This window comes from Bufo bufo, chromosome 7 (genome assembly GCF_905171765.1).
Source record: "Bufo bufo chromosome 7, aBufBuf1.1, whole genome shotgun sequence".
NCBI lineage: Eukaryota > Metazoa > Chordata > Amphibia > Anura > Bufonidae > Bufo > Bufo bufo.
Window position 1 is genome coordinate 220,770,929 of NC_053395.1, and position 17,325 is coordinate 220,788,253.

Below are 17,325 nucleotides of genomic sequence, written 5' to 3' on the forward strand. Positions count from 1 at the left end.
AGTTGCCCCTTAGGATTTGCCCCTCAATAGGTGATACACTCTCGTTATGTTGGATGCTGCTGGACGTGGCCACCCGCCGCACTGAAGTGATTGCATCTCAGTAGACGGAGAGCGTTATTTCAGAGCTCTGGTATTTATTACAATATTGTAATGGCTCGGATTGTGCAGATTTCCTGATCTGTAGCTGCAGCACTTTGAAAATGTGTCCATGAAGGCTGAAGACACCTCCATAATGTATTTTATTGAGCCCGTTTCCAGTGTCCGAATAAATGTGCGATTTTAAAGCTTTCTTCTGAATATTTAAATACATAAAGTGCATGTCCACCTCTGATCACTGATTTAGAGTTCACATGTAGATAATAATCTACATATAAAGGGGAGTCACTGTGTGCATACATTACGCTTAGGGAGCATTCACACGACTGTATGTATTTTGCAGTCTGCCTCAAAAGTGATGTCCGTGTTGCATCCGTTTTTTTACGGACAAGAATAGGACATTTTTGGCGGACTGCAGAATGGACATATGGATGCCACATTTTTTTGCTGCCTTACTGAAATGAACCCAAAAATGCTGATGGGATGCGGACCTAAAATACGGTTGTGTGAATGGGGCCTATTGGAGTCAATGAAATTTAAAACATGAGTGGCTTTGTAAAGCCATTACTTAATTTTTACTGATCCTGTATTATACTCCAGAGCTGCACTCACTATTCTGCTGGTGCAGTCACTGTGTACATACATTACTTATCCTGTACTGACCCTGAGTTACATCCTGTATTATACTCCAGAGCTGCACTCACTATTCTGCTGGTGCAATCACTGTGTACATACATTACATTACTTATCCTGTACTGATCCTGAGTTACATCCTGTATTATACTCCAGAGCTGCACTCACTATTCTGCTGGTGCAGTCACTGTGTACATACATTACCTATCCTGTACTGATCCTGAGTTACATCCTGTATTATACTCCAGAGCTGCACTCACTATTCTGCTGGTGCAGTCACTGTGTACATACATTATATTACTTATCCTGTACTGATCCTGAGTTACATCCTGTAGTATACAGTGACTCCACTGGCAGAATAGTGAGTGCAGCTCTGGAGTATAATACAGCATCAGCAAAAATTAAGTAATATATTTACAAAGTTACGCGTGTTTTTTTTCGTAGCGTATATATATCCATATATTTGCTGTATACAGTGTTCAATGGTGGATAAGCCTTTAAGACGTAGGTCACTTTAGGTTTTAATAAGCCGATGAGGGATACGGTTTTCCGTCCCTCCTCTTTGTGGTGTTGTGAGCATGTATGTATGTGAGAGTGTCGGTGCGGACCGTGGTGTGTGAGCAGTCTCCTCCCTTAGTGTAGAGCGCTGTGTACATGTCTGTGCCGGTGTACTTAGCTGTATCTGTGTGTAGGTGTGCGGCTACTGAACTATAACATTTCTATGTGTGTACAGTGTACAATAATATGACACCCCCCCCCCCCCCCCCCCAAACAAAAAGAAGGGAGCGATGTATTGACATGTTCACCTTCTCTCTGAATATAAATCATTAAAAACGTTACCCGATACTTGAAGCTTCTTCATTTCTAGCCATAAAATCTTTATTAAATGTATCGTTATCCTATCATTGAAAAAAAAATAATTCTTATGTTTTATAAGTGATATTTTTGCTCATTTATCAGCACAAATCCATATTAACCATACATAACGCATGAGTGCTGTCACAGTACACGGCTTACTGGAGCAGCCACCAGTGGTCGTGGATGGTAGAGTGTCTCCATCTTGTCCGCCTCAGCCATACTGTCATATGTGATCCGCTGCCTGCTCCGAGCGTGTCCTGCAGAGCAAATACATAACCGACATAAGCATGTAACCATGATGAGTATGTAACAGCAGGGGGCGTCCTAACAAGTATGTAACAGCAGGGGGCGTCCTAACAAGTATGTAACAGCAGGGGGCATCATAACACGTATGTAACAGCAGGGGGCGTCATAACAAGTATGTAACACCACCAGGTGCTATAACAGTTATGTGGCAGCAGGGGGCGCTATAATAAGTATCAGTACAGCGGAGGTCGGTCAGAGACACAACATAAATCATTACAACAGAGGTCGGGCAGAGACACACAGCGTTATAAATCACTACAGCGGAGGTCGGTCAAAGACACCCAGCATAATAAATCATTACGGCGGAGGTCGGGCAGAGACACACAGCATAATAAATCATTATAATGCCATGCAGTCCTGTCACAGGAGAAGAGTCCATAATGGGAAATCATGCCCCCACAACAGAATAGGACATGTTCTATTTTTTTGTGGAGCCGCGGCCCGGAAGTTCGGGGCCACTCTCTGGAAATGCGGATGCGGAGAGCACATAGTGTGCTCTCCGCATCTCTTCCGGCCCCATAGAGAATGAATGGGTCCACACCCGTTCCGGGGAATTGCGGAACGGGTGAGGACACATTCTACGGACGTGTGAATGGACCCTAAATCGAGCTGCAGTTTCCTGCCTTAGGCCTCATTTACACGTCAGTGTTTGGTCAGTGATTTTGAGCCAAAACCAGGATTGGAGACTGCACCGACATAATACACTGCTCAAAAAAATAAAGGGAACACTTAAACAACACAATGTAACTCCAAGTCAATCACACTTCTGTGAAATCAAACTGTCCACTTAGGAAGCAACACTGAGTGACAATCAATTTCACATGCTGTTGTGCAAATGGGATAGACAACAGGTGGAAATTATAGGCAATTAGCAAGACACCCCCAATAAAGGAGTGGTTCTGCAGGTGGTGACCACAGACCACTTCTCAGTTTCTATGCTTCCTGGCAGATGTTTTGGTCACTTTTGAATGCTGGCGGTGCTTTCACTCTAGTGGTAGCATGAGACAGAGTCTACAACCCACACAAGTGGCTCAGGTAGTGCAGCTTATCCAGGATGGCACATCAATGCGAGCTGTGGCAAGAAGGTTTGCTGTGTCTGTCAGCGTAGTGTCCAGAGCATGGAGGCGCTACCACGAGACAGGCCAGTACATCAGGAGACGTGGAGGAGGCCGTAGGAGGGCAACAACCCAGCAGCAGGACCGCTACCTCCGCCTTTGTGCAAGGAGGAACAGGAGGGGCACTGCCAGAGTCCTGCAAAATGACCTCCAGCAGGCCACAAATGTGCATGTGTCTGCTCAAACGGTCAGAAACAGACTCCATGAGGGTGATATGAGGGCCCGATGTCCACAGGTGGGGGTTGTGCTTACAGCCCAACACCGTGCAGGACGTTTGGCATTTGCCAGAGAACACCAAGATTGGCAAATTCGCCACTGGCGTCCTGTGCTCTTCACAGATGAAAGCAGGTTCACACTGAGCACATGTGACAGACGTGACAGAGTCTGGAGACGCCGTGGAGAACGTTCTGCTGCCTGCAACATCCTCCAGCATGACCGGTTTGGCATTGGGTCAGTAATGGTGTGGGGTGGCATTTCTTTGGAGGGCCGCACAGCCCTCCATGTGCTCGCCAGAGGTAGCCTGACTGCCATTAGGTACCGAGATGAGATCCTCAGACCCCTTGTGAGACCATATGCTGGTGCGGTTGGCCCTGGGTTCCTCCTAATGCAAGACAATGCTAGACCTCATGTGGCTAGAGTGTGTCAGCAGTTCCTGCAAGACGAAGGCATTGATGCTATGGACTGGCCCGCCCGTTCCCCAGACCTGAATCCAATTGAGCACATCTGGGACATCATGTCTCGCTCTATCCACAGACTGTCCAGGAGTTGGCAGATGCTTTAGTCCAGGTCTGGGAGGAGATCCCTCAGGAGACCGTCCGCCACCTCATCAGGAGCATGCACAGGCGTTGTAGGGAGGTCATACAGGCACGTGGAGGCCACACACACTACTGAGCCTCATTTTGACTTGTTTTAAGGACATTACATCAAAGTTGGATCAGCCTGTAGTGTGTTTTTCCACTTTAATTTTGAGTGTGACTCCAAATCCAGACCTCCATGGGTTAAAAAATGTGATTTCCATTTTTTAATTTATGTGTGATTTTGTTGTCAGCACATTCAACTATGTAAAGAACAAAGTATTTCAGAAGAATATTTAATTAATTCAGATCTAGGATGTGTTATTTTTGTGTTCCCTTTATTTTTTTGAGCAGTGTATATAAGGGAAAGATCTGCACCTGTTCTGTGTTTAGAGCCGCAGCAGGTTTTGGCTTAAAAGTTAAAACCACTGATGTAAATAACTGACCGAACACTGACGTGTGAATGAGGCATTAGACTTGCATGGCGTGTCCACCGCATGCCTGTTACATGTCTGAATTGCAGCTATTTATGTCGCATTTTCCAGCCTCAGCAGCTGCTCGGTGTTGATAAGCAGATCGCAGGGCGTGGAGCGATGTCTGCAGATCATTCCACCGAGTGAGGATTCTGCGCACGGCCGTCACGTCACATATGTAAGAGGCACCTCATAGCTCTGATTGTACAAGCATCAGTAAGAAAGGTACTACAGCTGGTGTTACTGTGTGCACTACTACTGGTACTACAGCTGGTGTTACTGTGTGCACTACTACTGGTACTACAGCTGGTGTTACTGTGTGCAGTACTACTGGTACTACAGCTGGTGTTACTGTGTGCACTACTACTGGTACTACAGCTGGTGTTACTGTGTGCACTACTACTGGTACTACAGCTGGTGTTACTGTGTGCACTACTACTGGTACTACAGCTGGTGTTACTGTGTGCACTACTACTGGTACTACAGCTGGTGTTACTGTGTGCACTACTACTGGTACTACTGCTGGTGTTACTGTGTGCACTACTACTGGTACTACAGCTGGTGTTACTGTGTGCACTACTACAGGTACTACAGCTGGTGTTACTGTGTGCACTACTACTGGTACTACAGCTGGTGTTACTGTGTGCACTACTACTGGTACTACAGCTGGTGTTACTGTGTGCACTACTACTGGTACTACAGCTGGTGTTACTGTGTGCACTACTACTGGTACTACAGCTGGTGTTACTGTGTGCACTACTACTGGTACTACTGCTGGTGTTACTGTGTGCACTACTACTGGTACTACAGCTGGTGTTACTGTGTGCACTACTACTGGTACTACAGCTGGTGTTACTGTGTGCACTACTACTGGTACTACAGCTGGTGTTACTGTGTGCACTACTACTGGTACTACAGCTGGTGTTACTGTGTGCACTACTACTGGTACTACAGCTGGTGTTACTGTGTGCACTACTACTGGTACTACAGCTGGTGTTACTGTGTGCGCTGGTACTACAGCTGGTGTTACTGTGTGCGCTACTACTGGTACTACAGCTGGTGTTACTGTGTGCGCTACTACTGGTACTACAGCTGGTGTTACTGTGTGCGCTACTACTGGTACTACAGCTGGTGTTACTGTGTGCACTACTACTGGTACTACAGCTGGTGTTACTGTGTGCGCTACTACTGGTACTACAGCTGGTGTTACTGTGTGCGCTACTACTGGTACTACAGCTGGTGTTACTGTGTGCGCTACTACTGGTACTACAGCTGGTGTTACTGTGTGCGCTACTACTGGTACTACAGCTGGTGTTACTGTGTGCGCTACTACTGGTACTACAGCTGGTGTTACTGTGTGCACTACTACTGGTACTACAGCTGGTGTTACTGTGTGCACTACTACTGGTACTACAGCTGGTGTTACTGCAAAAATGAAAACCGGCCCAGTCCTTAAGGGGTGAAGACCAAAAATGGTTTCAGCCTTAATGAGTTAAAGGGTAACTCCACCTGTAATACATGATTACACCATTGCAGTCATATATAAGCCTCATTCACACCGGCCCAGTCCTTAAGGGGTGAAGACCAAAAATGGTTTCAGCCTTAATGAGTTAAAGGGTAACTCCACCTGTAATACATGATTACACCATTGCAGTCATATATAAGCCTCATTCACACTTCAGTGTTCCACGTACTGTATGTGCACTGTACATGGACAGCACACGTCCCCATTCATTTTAGGTCCCTTTTTACGTGACGTGACGTGATGTGAACGCATAACACGCGCACTGAATCCTCACCCATTCATGTCTGTGTACATTTTCTCACCCATCAGTTCTGCGTTGCGTGAAAAACGCAGCATGCTCTATATTCTGCGTTTTTCACGCAGCCCTGGCTCCATAGAAGTGAATGGGGCTTTAGTGAAAAACGCATTGCATCTGCAAGCAAGTGCGGACGCAATGCGTTTTTCACGGATGGTTGCTCAGGCTGGGTTCACACGGGCGTTGCGGGAAAATGTGTGGGTGCGTTGCGGGAACCCCCGCGATTTTTCAGCGCGAGTGCAAAACATTGTAATGCGTTTTGCACTCGCGTGAGAAAAATCGTGCATGTTTGGTACCCAAACCCGAACTTCTTCACAGAAGTTCGGGCTTGGGATCGGTGTTCTGTAGATTGTATTATTTCCCCTTATAACATGGTTATAAGGGAAAATAATAGCATTCTGAATACAGAATGCATAGTACAATAGCGCTGGAGGGGTTAAAATTTTTTTTTTATTTAACTCACCTTAGTCCACTTGATCGCGTAGCCCGGCATCTCCTTCTGTCTCCTTTGTTGAACAGGACCTGTGGTGAGCATTATTTACAGGAACAGGACCTTTGATGACGTCACTCCGGTCATCACATGGTACGTCACCATAGTAAAAGATCATGTGACGTACCATGTGATGTCTATGGGTCCGTGAAAACCACGGATGCCATCCGTGTTTCACAGATCATTAGGAAGAGATGCTTTAAAAAATCATTTTTCAGCTGTTCAGTGTCAGTGAAACACGGATGACAAACGGACACACGGACCCAACACGGGTCCATCACGGACAGCTTCACGGGGGCATCACTGACACGAACATGTGAATGAGGCATTACCCTCCGGGTGTCCCTGCAGCCACTTCACAGTAAAACAAAACTGTATCGGGACGAACGACTCGTCGATGGGTGGAAACCAGTACAAAGGGGAGCTGGAGCAGCTGTCGTAGCCACCAATCAGATGACAGCGTGCAAACTGGAGAATGAAAGCAGGAATGTGATTGGTGGTCACAGTGCGAGGGCAGTGCGTGAAAAACACAGAACATAGAACATGCTGCGATTCTCATGCAACGCAGAACTGATGCGTGAAAAAAAAAAGGCCCCTTGCAGACGAGCGTGTCCGGATTAGGTCCGGAAGTGTTGCGTCTGCGATCAGGGAAAATCGTGCAAGTAGGTACGCAATTGCAGTCAGTTTTGACTGCGATTGCGATCCGATGTTCAGTTTTTATCGCACGGGTGCAATGCATTTTGCACGCGCGTGAGAAAAAACTGAATGTGGTACCCAGACCCGAACCCGGAAGTTCGGGTTTGGGATCGGTGTTCTGTAGATTTTATTTTCCCTTATAGCATGGTTATAAGGGAAAATAATAGCATTCTTAATACAGAATGCTAAGCAAAATGTGGCTTTAGGGGTTAAAAAATAAAAAAAATTAACTCTTGCGCAGGCGGCATCGTCTTCTTTCTGCTTCTTTCAGGACCTGCCAAAGGACCTTTGATGACATAATCGCGCTCACCACCTGGTGATCCTTCTATCTTCATTCAGCAGGACCTGCGCTGACATCACAACGTCGTGAGCGCGATTGCGTCATCAAAAGGTCCTTTGGCAGGTCCTGAAAGAAGAAGAAAGAAGACGATGCCGGCTGCGCCATCAAGTGGATGAGGTGAGTTTTTTTTTTTTTTTAACCCCTAAAGCCACATTTTACTAAGCATTCTGTATTAAGAATAGGGTTGAGCGAACCCGAACTTTAGGATTTTTGGACCCCGGACCCGGACCCGAACATTTCAGTAAAAGTTCGGGTTCGGTGTTCGGCGCTTTCTTGGCGCTTTTTGAAAGGCTGCACAGCAGCCAATCAACAAGCGTCATACTATTTGCCCCAAGAGGCCATCACAGCCATGCCTACTAATGGCATGGCTGTGATTGGCCAGAGCAGCATGTGACCCAGCCTCTATATAAGCTTGAGTCACATAGCGCTGCACGTCACTCTGCTGTTACCAGTGTAGGGAGAGGATGCTGCTGGACTGGTGATTTCAGGGAGAGAATAGGAGAGAATATAACTCAGCGATCTACCTAGAAATAGTTGTGTGGGTGCAGGACACAATCGTTTTACCCTGCCCTGAGGCCATTGACCAAAAAAATCATTAATTCTGTTAGTTAGGTGGGCGGCGGCGGCCATTTTATGCAAGCTCAGTGCACCAGCATTGCATCTGAGCTTTTGGGACATTGCAAATCACCATTTTTTGGGGTGCAAACTACAACATCTGTATTAGTCAGTGTGCAATTTAAGGTAGAAATACACCCATCATTTTCTGGGGTTTGAAAAACACACTTTTTTGCCAAAAAACAGTATTTTCCTGATCTGCAAGTGTTAAATTCAAGTTTAATATATACAGCTTTCATATTCTGTTACCAAAAAAACACTTGTTTGGCAATCTACAACATCTGGATTAGTCAGTGTGCAATTTAAGCTAGAAATACACCCATCATTTTCTGGGGTTTTAAAAACACACTTTTTTGACAAAAAACACTATTTTCAGGCCTTGCAGCATCAGCACGTGTGAAATTACAGGCTTATATACTGCTGTCAAATTCAGTTGTTAAACAAACACTCGTTTCGGGCAAAAAAAAATAGTTGGCAGCCTTTGATGCAGATGTCATTGTGAGATACACCCTTAAGGCCTCTTTCAGACGGGCGTTGCGGGAAAATGTGCGGGTGCGTTACGGGAACACCCGCGATTTTTCCGCGCGAGTGCAAAACATTGTAATGCGTTTTGCACTCGCGTGAGAAAAATCACGCATGTTTGGTACCCAAACCCGAACTTCTTCACAGAAGTTCGGGCTTGGGATTGGTGTTCTGTAGATTGTATTATTTCCCCTTATAACATGGTTATAAGGGAAAATAATAGCATTCTGAACACAGAATGCATAGTACAATAGCGCTGGAGGGGTTAAAAAAAATTAAAAATAATTTAACTCACCTTAGTCCACTTGATAGCCCAGCCCGGCATCTCCTTCTGTCTCCTTTGCTGAACAGGACCTGTGGTGACGTCACTCCAGTCATCACATGATCCATCACCATGGTAAAAGATCATGTGATGGATCATGTGATGACCGGAGTGACGTCACCAGAGGTCCTGTTCCTGTAATGAATGCTCACCACAGGTCCTGTTCAACAAAGGAGACAGACGAGAAGCCGGGCAGCGCGATCAAGTGGACTAAGGTGAATTTATATTTTTTTTAACCCCTCCAGCGCTATTATACTATGCATTCTGTATTCACAATGCTATTATTTTCCCTTATAACCATGTTATAAGGGAAAATAATAATGATCGGGTCTCCATCTCGATTGTCTCCTAGCAACCGTGCGTGAAAATCGCACCGCATCCGCATATGCTTGCGGATGCTTGCGATTTTCACGCAACCCCATTCACTTCTATGGGGCCTGCGTTGTGTGAATATAGAGCATGCTGCGATTTTCACGCAACGCACAAATCACCGCTCATGTTAACAGCCCCATAGAAATGAACGGGTCGGTATTCAGTGCGGGTGCAATGCGTTCAAATCACGCATCGCATCCGCGCGGAATACTCGCCCGTGTGAAAGGGGCCTAATACATTTGGGTTAGATTCAGATATTTGAAATACCGCCATTTGGTGCACCAATATTAAATTCAGCCCTACACTGGTTCAGGCCCTGTGAGATACACCCTCTACATACAGGGGTTTGATTCAGCCATTTGAAATACAGCCATTTGAAATATAGCCATTTTGTGCAAAGAAATATTTAATTCAGGCCTACACTGGTTCAGGCCGTGTGAGATACACCCTCTACATACAGGGGTTTGATTCAGGCATTTGAAATACAGCCATTTTGAGCAAAGAAATATTTAATTCAGGCCTATACTGGTTCAGACCGTGTGAGATACACCCTCTACATACAGGGGTTTGATTCAGGCATTTAAAATACAGCCATTTGAAAAACAGCCATTTTGAGCAAAGAAATATTTAATTCAGGCCTATACTGGTTCAGACCGTGTGAGATACCGCCTCTACATACAAGGGTTTGAATCAGGCATTTAAAATACAGCCATTTGAAATACAGCCATTTTGTGCAAAGAAATATTTAATTCAGGCCTACACTGGTTCAGGCCCTGTGAGATACACCCTCTACATACAGGGGTTTGATTCAGGCATTTGAAATACAGCTATTTTGGGGAAAGAAATATTTCATTCAGGCCTACACTGGTTCAGACCATGTGCGATATCCTCTCTACATACAGGGGTTTGATTCAGGCAATTGAAATACAGCCATTTGAAATACAGCCATTTTGGGAAAATACATTTTTTATTCAGGCCTACACTGGTTCAGGCCGTCTAAGATACCCCCTCTACATACAGGGGTTTGATTCAGGCATTTGAAATACAGCCATATTCTACTATTAATTAAACACCCATTTAGGGCAAGATCCTAAATTCAAAAAATATGAGGAGAGCGTCAAATAAGGGACGTGGCCCCGGTCGTGGTGCTGCTGGTGGAGCTCCTGTTGCAGGGAGAGGACGTGGTCGATCTGTGCCAGCTACACGCACAAGTGAAACCCCTTCCACAGGTGCGAGTAGGCGACAAAACCTGCAGTGGTATTTGGTCGGGCCGAATGCTGCTCTACGAATGGTGAGGACAGAACAAGTACAGGCGATAGTAGATCCAGTTCCTTCACATTGTCTCCCACCCAGTCTCCTGCTGAAAGACCACAGTTGGCACCTGCAGATGATGTCCATCAGTCTTTCACCTCACCCCCTTACAAATCAGCCAAGCAGTCTGAGCCCCAAGTCATGCAGCAGTCTCTTCTGCTTTTTGATGACTCTTTTAGCAGGGTTTCCCAGGGCCATCCACCTAGCCCTGCCCCAGAAGTGGAAGAGATTGAGTGCACCGATGCCCAACCACTTATCTTTCAAGATGAGTACATGGGAGGACCATCGCAGCACGTCTCGGATGATGAGGAAACACAGGTGCCAACTGCTGGGGCTTTCGAAAGTGTGCAGACCGACAAGGAAGGCAGGGGTGAAGACTGGGTGGAAGATTATGTGGAGGACGATGAGGTCCTCGACCCCACATGGAATCAAGGTCATGCGAGTGACCTATGTAGTTCGGAGGAAGAGGTGGTGGTCGCACAGAGCCATCAGCACAGCAGAAGAGGGAGCAGGGTGCAAAAGCGGAGCGGTCGTCCTCTAGACAGTACGCCTCCTACTGCCCACCGCAGCAAGGGACCGAGCACACCAAAGCCAGCTCCAAGGAGTTCCCTGGCGTGGCAGTTCTTCAGACAATGTGCTGACGACAAGACACGAGTGGTTTGCACGCTGTGCAATCAGAGCCTGAGGCGAGGCATAAACGTTCTCAACCTGAGCACAACCTGCATGACCAGGCATTTAAGTGCAAAGCACGAGCTGCAGTGGAGTAAACACCTCAAAAACCAAGAAAGGTCTCTGGCTCCTCCTGCTTCCTCTTCTGCTGCAGTCTCGGCCTCTTCATCCACCTCTGGAGTGACAGTGCCACCTGCCACCCCGCAAACAGACACCACCACCTGGGTCACCAAGCATCTCCACAATGTCCCACGGAAGCGTTCAGCTCTCCATATCCCAAACGCTGGAGAGGAAGTACCCACCTACCCACCCGCGATCCCTAGCCCTGAATGCCAGCATTTCTAAATTACTGGCTTTTGAAATGCTGTCATTATGTCTGGTGGAGACGGATAGTTTTGAAGGCCTTATGGCGGTGGCTGTCCCACAGTACGTCGTGCCCAGCCGCCACTACTTTTCAAGGCGAGCCATCCCTTCTCTGCACAACCAAGTAGGGGACAAAATCAGGTGTGCACTGCGCACCGCCATCTGTGGCAAGGTGCACCTCACTACGGATACGTGGATCTGTAAGCACGGTCAGGGCCGTTATATCTCCATAACAGCACACTGGGTAAATGCAGTGGCGGCTGGGCCTGAGGCGGATAGCAGTTTGGCGCATGTCCTTCCACCACCGAGGATTGCAGGGCGCTTCAGTTTGCCTCCTGTTGCTTCCTCCTCCTACTCCGCTTCCTCATCCTCTACCAGCACCTCATCCGGTCAGCGTAACACCTTCACCACCAACTTCAGCACAGCCAGGGGTAAACGACAGCAGGCAGTTTTAAAACGTATCTGTTTGGGGGACAAACCCTACACCGCGCAAGAGCTGTGGACGGGCCTTGAACAACAGACCGATGAGTGGTTGGTGCCGGTGAGCCTCAAGCCCGGCCTGGTGGTGTGCGATAATGGGCGAAATCTCGTAGCAGCTCGGGGACTAGCTGGTTTGACGCACATCCCTTGCCTGGTGCATGTGCTGAATTTGGTGGTGCAGAGATTCCTGAAAAATTACCCCGATATGTCAGAGCTGCTGCATAAAGTGCGGGCCGTCTGTTCGCGCTTCCGGCGTTCTCATCCTGCCGCTGCTCGCCTGTCTGCGCTGCAGCGTAACTTCGGCCTTCCCGCTCACCGCCTCATATGCGACGTGCCCACAAGGTGGAACTCCACCTTGCATATGCTGGACAGACTGTGCGAGCAGCAGCAGGCCATAGTGGAGTTTCAGCTGCAGCACGCACGGGTGAGTCGCTCTGCGGAACAGCACCACTTCACCACCAATGATTGGGCCTCCATGCGAGACCTGTGTTCCTTGTTGCGCTGTTTCGAGTACTCCACCAACATGGCCAGTGCCGATAATGCGTTACTATCCCACTTCTATGCCTCCTTGAAAAAACGCTCCTGGCGATGATGGAAGATGGATCATTTCGTAGGGTTTCCGGCCAGTCATTCACAAGTGGCTCCGAGGGTGGGTTCCTGCACCCACAAACCCAAGGTACACTATTGTCCAGCCAGGGCACAGTTCTGGAGGATGAGGAGGTGGAGGATGAGGAGGAGGAGGTGGAACGATGTTCACAGCAGGGTGGCACCCAGACCAGCTCATGGCCATCACTGGTGCGTGGATGGGGGGATACAGAGGACACAGACGATACACCTCCCACAGAGGACAGCTTTTCGTTGCCTCTGGGCAGCCTGGCACACATGATCGATTACATGCTGCAGTGTCTTCTAACTTGTGCTGATCACTGGGTTGCCACGCTGCTGGATCCCCGTTACAAGGACAACGTACTGTCCTTAATTCCCTCACTGGAGTGTGATCGTAAGATGCGCGAGTACAAGCGCACGCTGGTAGATGCGCTGCTGGTGGCATTCCCACCTGACAGCGGGGGCACAGTGGAAGCACAAGGCGAAGGCAGAGGAAGAGGTCGCCAACGCAGCTGGGGCACCACCAGTACCTCAGAAAGCAGGGTTAGCATGGCCGAAATGTAGAAAAGCTTTGTCAGCACGCCACAACAACCAGCACCACCAGCTGATATGGAAGGTCTTAGCAGGAGGCAGCATTTCACCAACATGGTGGAGCAGTATGTGTGCACACCCCTATACATACTGAATGACGGGTCTGCCCCCTTCAACTTCTGGGTCTCCAAATTGTCCACATGGCCTGAGCTTGCCCTTTAGGCCTTGGAGGTGCTGGCCTGCCCTGCAGCCAGTGTATTATCTGAACGTGTGTTTAGCATGGCAGGGGGCGTCATCAGACACAAGTCCACCGCCTGTCCACAGCCAACGTGGACAAGCTCACATTCATTAAAATGAACCAGGCCTGGATCCCACAAGACTTGTCCGTACCTTGTCCAGAATAGACATGTATACCGGCACTAAGCAGCCATTGTTATACTGCAGCGCAATTGCTCATTCTTGTATTTTGGATATTTCACACTCTTTTGGAGAGTACCTTAATTAAAAAAAAAATAATTAAAAGCAAAAACCTGTGTTGGCTACCTCGTCCTCCTCCACCGCCGCTTCCACCTACTCCGCTACGTCCACCGCCTCCTCAAACTCCTACTCCATATGGAACTCCACCTCATAAATCAAATTGTTTTAATTTTTTTTTTGTACATGTTTTATTTTATATCCTTTCACTACTTTGTCATTTACATTTTCGGGTAAAATTCACCAATTTTTGGGTGTATAGTACCACTGCTATACCTAGTAGGCCGGTTAAAAAAAAAAAAAAATTGTCATTAACATTTTCTGGTGAAACTATCCAATTTCTGGGTGTATAGTACCACTGCTATACCTAATAGGCCGGTTAAAAAATAAAATAAAATTAAAGAAAATAAAAGAAAATTGGCAGTTACATTTTCTGGTGAAATTCAGCAATTTTTTGGTGTGTATAGTACCACTGCTATACCTAGTAGATCGGTAAAAAAAAAGATAACATTTGTCAGTTACATTTTATGGTCAAATTCATCAATTTTTGGGTGTAATATACCCCTCCTCTACCTAGTTGACAGCTTAATAAATTTCAATAATTTTTATTTTACATTTTCAGGGTGACAATAAACAATTGTTTTCTGCCATAGACCCCTGGTTAACCCACAGGTTAATAAATTTCAATAATTTTTCTGTTACATTCTTGGGTTGACATTTTACAATTTTAGACGTGAATAAACCCCTGCTCTGCATAGGTGACAGGGAATAAAATTTCTGAAATGCTTCTTTACTTGATGCGCGCCACAGCCTTTGATTCAATGCTTAAACTTAAACAAGTTGCACCACATTTGCACTTCAATACTTTGTCAAGATTTGCGCCTCAATAGCTTTTCCCACAATTCCGCTTGACTCTTTTGGCCCACATTTGGGCTTCTGTAATTTGTCCCACATTTGCGCCTCAATAGCTTTTCCCACATTTCTTCTCAATCCCAATTTTTTAAAATAAATTTATCTCCCTTGGATGTGGTCTCTCTTTCTCACGCTCCCTCTCCGGCCTGGTACCCTGATTCCCCGCCACCCGTGATCACCATGGTAGGCGCAGAAAAGAACATCGAAAGTTGATATCAAATTGGATGGTGAACATCACGGGGACGTGCGACATGGTGGGGCAGTAAGTGTGCACACGCCTACACGATCTGACTGACAGGGGTCACAGCCCCTGCAACTTCTGGGTCTCCAAATTGGGCACATGGCCTGAGCTTGCCCTGTACCCCTTGGAGGTGCTGGCCTGCCCTGCAGCCAGTGTATTGTCTGAACGTGTGTTAAGCATGACTGGAGGGGGTTATCACAGGTTATATTTCCCAATGTTTTGGGGTCTACCCTAATTAAAAAAAATTTTAAAAAAATTTAAACCAAAAAGCAGTGTAGGCTACCTCCTCCTCCTCCACCGCCGCTTCCACCTACACCGCCACATCCACCGCCTCCTCAACCTCCTACTCCATATGGACCTGGTCCTCCTAGATCAAGATTATTATTTTTTATTTTTACGTATTTTATGTTATTTAAAGTCATTTACCTATCCACATTTGTTTGCAGAGCTCTTGCCGTGCTCTTAACCACATTTTGACGACATTTGCAGCCCTCCAGCCCTTTCCATGACATTTTTACAGACATTTTAGTGCTCAAAAGTTTGGGTCCCCATTGACTTCAATTGGGGTTCGGGGTCGGGGTCAAGTTCGGGTCCCGAACTCGAACTTTTTTCCGAAGTTCGGCCGAACCCGTCGAACTCGAACATCGTCTCCTAGCAACCACACGGGAAAATCGCACGGCATCCGCACTTGCTTGCGGATGCTTGCAATTTTCACGCATCCCCATTTATTTCTATGGGCCCTGCGTTGCGTGAAAAACGCAGAATATAGAGCATGCTGCGATTTTCACGCAACGCACAAGTGATGCAACGCACAAGTAATGCGGGAAAATCACCGCTCATCTGCACAGCCCCATTGAAGTGAATGGGTCCGGATTCAGTGCAGGTGAAATGCGTTCACCTCATGCATTGCACCCGCGCGGAATTCTCGCCCGTTTTTTTGGACTCTGCTGGATTCTGTGCGATTCAGGGGTTGCAGTCGCGGCACTGATGCAACTTGCGCTGTGATCCTATTCACTTCTATGGGTTCCCCACTACACTGCGATGCCCCTTCGATCCTGGCCGCAACCAGTGTCGCCGTGTAGCTGCACCCTAAAATAGTCGCGCAACAGCACGTTGCACATATTTTTTGTCACGTGACATTTTGCGGCTTTCTGTCGCTCGACACATATCCCTGTGTAGCCCCGGCCTAAGTCTGTGGAGTCCATCGGGGACCAGATCCAGCAGAAGTGTAGGACTGGGGAATAGAACATACATGACTGTAATGGCAGCCATATTGGTAGTCACCCTACTTTCCTAGTAACAGATAAGCGTACAGCTCTGAGCAGCGGAGGAGGTCACACGAGCGATCAGTATCACATCTGCTATGACCTAGTTCGATATCTGCCTTGTATCGGCCACTCGTTACGTATCCGATTTGTGATTTTTCAATACGTGGCACTGACAGTGATGAACGAACCCCCGTCACCGTACCCGTCTGCTGGTAAAACTGCGATTAACTCCCGAGTGGCGGAATATCAAGCCTCCCCTATATTATTGTCAGTTTTATCATCCTGATGTGAATGGAATTCAATAATGTGTCGAAGAGCTCTTCTTGCTGTCAGTGAACAGACTTTAAAATCCAACATGCATTTTTTGGGCAGAAATCCTTGGCCGACCCTCAGGTTTCTGCTGCGAGAGAACTGAGATGTGGGCCTTAGGCCACCTGCACACGGGTGAAGGTGAACGCACATAAGATCGGCACGAATTTCCGGTTTTGCCGCAGACCCTTCATTGGAAAAGGGTGAAGTCCGCAGCTAAAACCGCAAACATAATTGACATGCTGCAGATTTGGAAATCGCCAATGCAGGTCAATTTCCGCACGGAAAAAAATCCACAAACTGTACATCAGATAGTGTAATCTCATACTGGTACTGTATCACGCTGCGGTTTCCTACACGCGAATCCGCACGTATTCCGCAACGTGTTCAGGTGGCATTATACTTCTCACAGCAGATGGCTTGTTACATTGTATCCAGTCTAGGCAATGCTCTGTGAGCTAAACACATCAGATGTGTCTTCTGTCCTGATGGTTACAATGTATCCGTCTTAGGCCTCTTGCACACGAACGTTGTGTGCCCGTGGCCGTATTGCGTACACGGGCCCCGGCCCCATCACGGATGCAGACCCATTCACTTGAATGGGTCCACAATCACGGAGATGCGGAACGGAAGCACGGATCGGAAACCCCATGGAAGCCCTACGGAGTGCTTTCGTGGTGTTTCTGTCCGTGCCTCCGCAAGCGCAAAA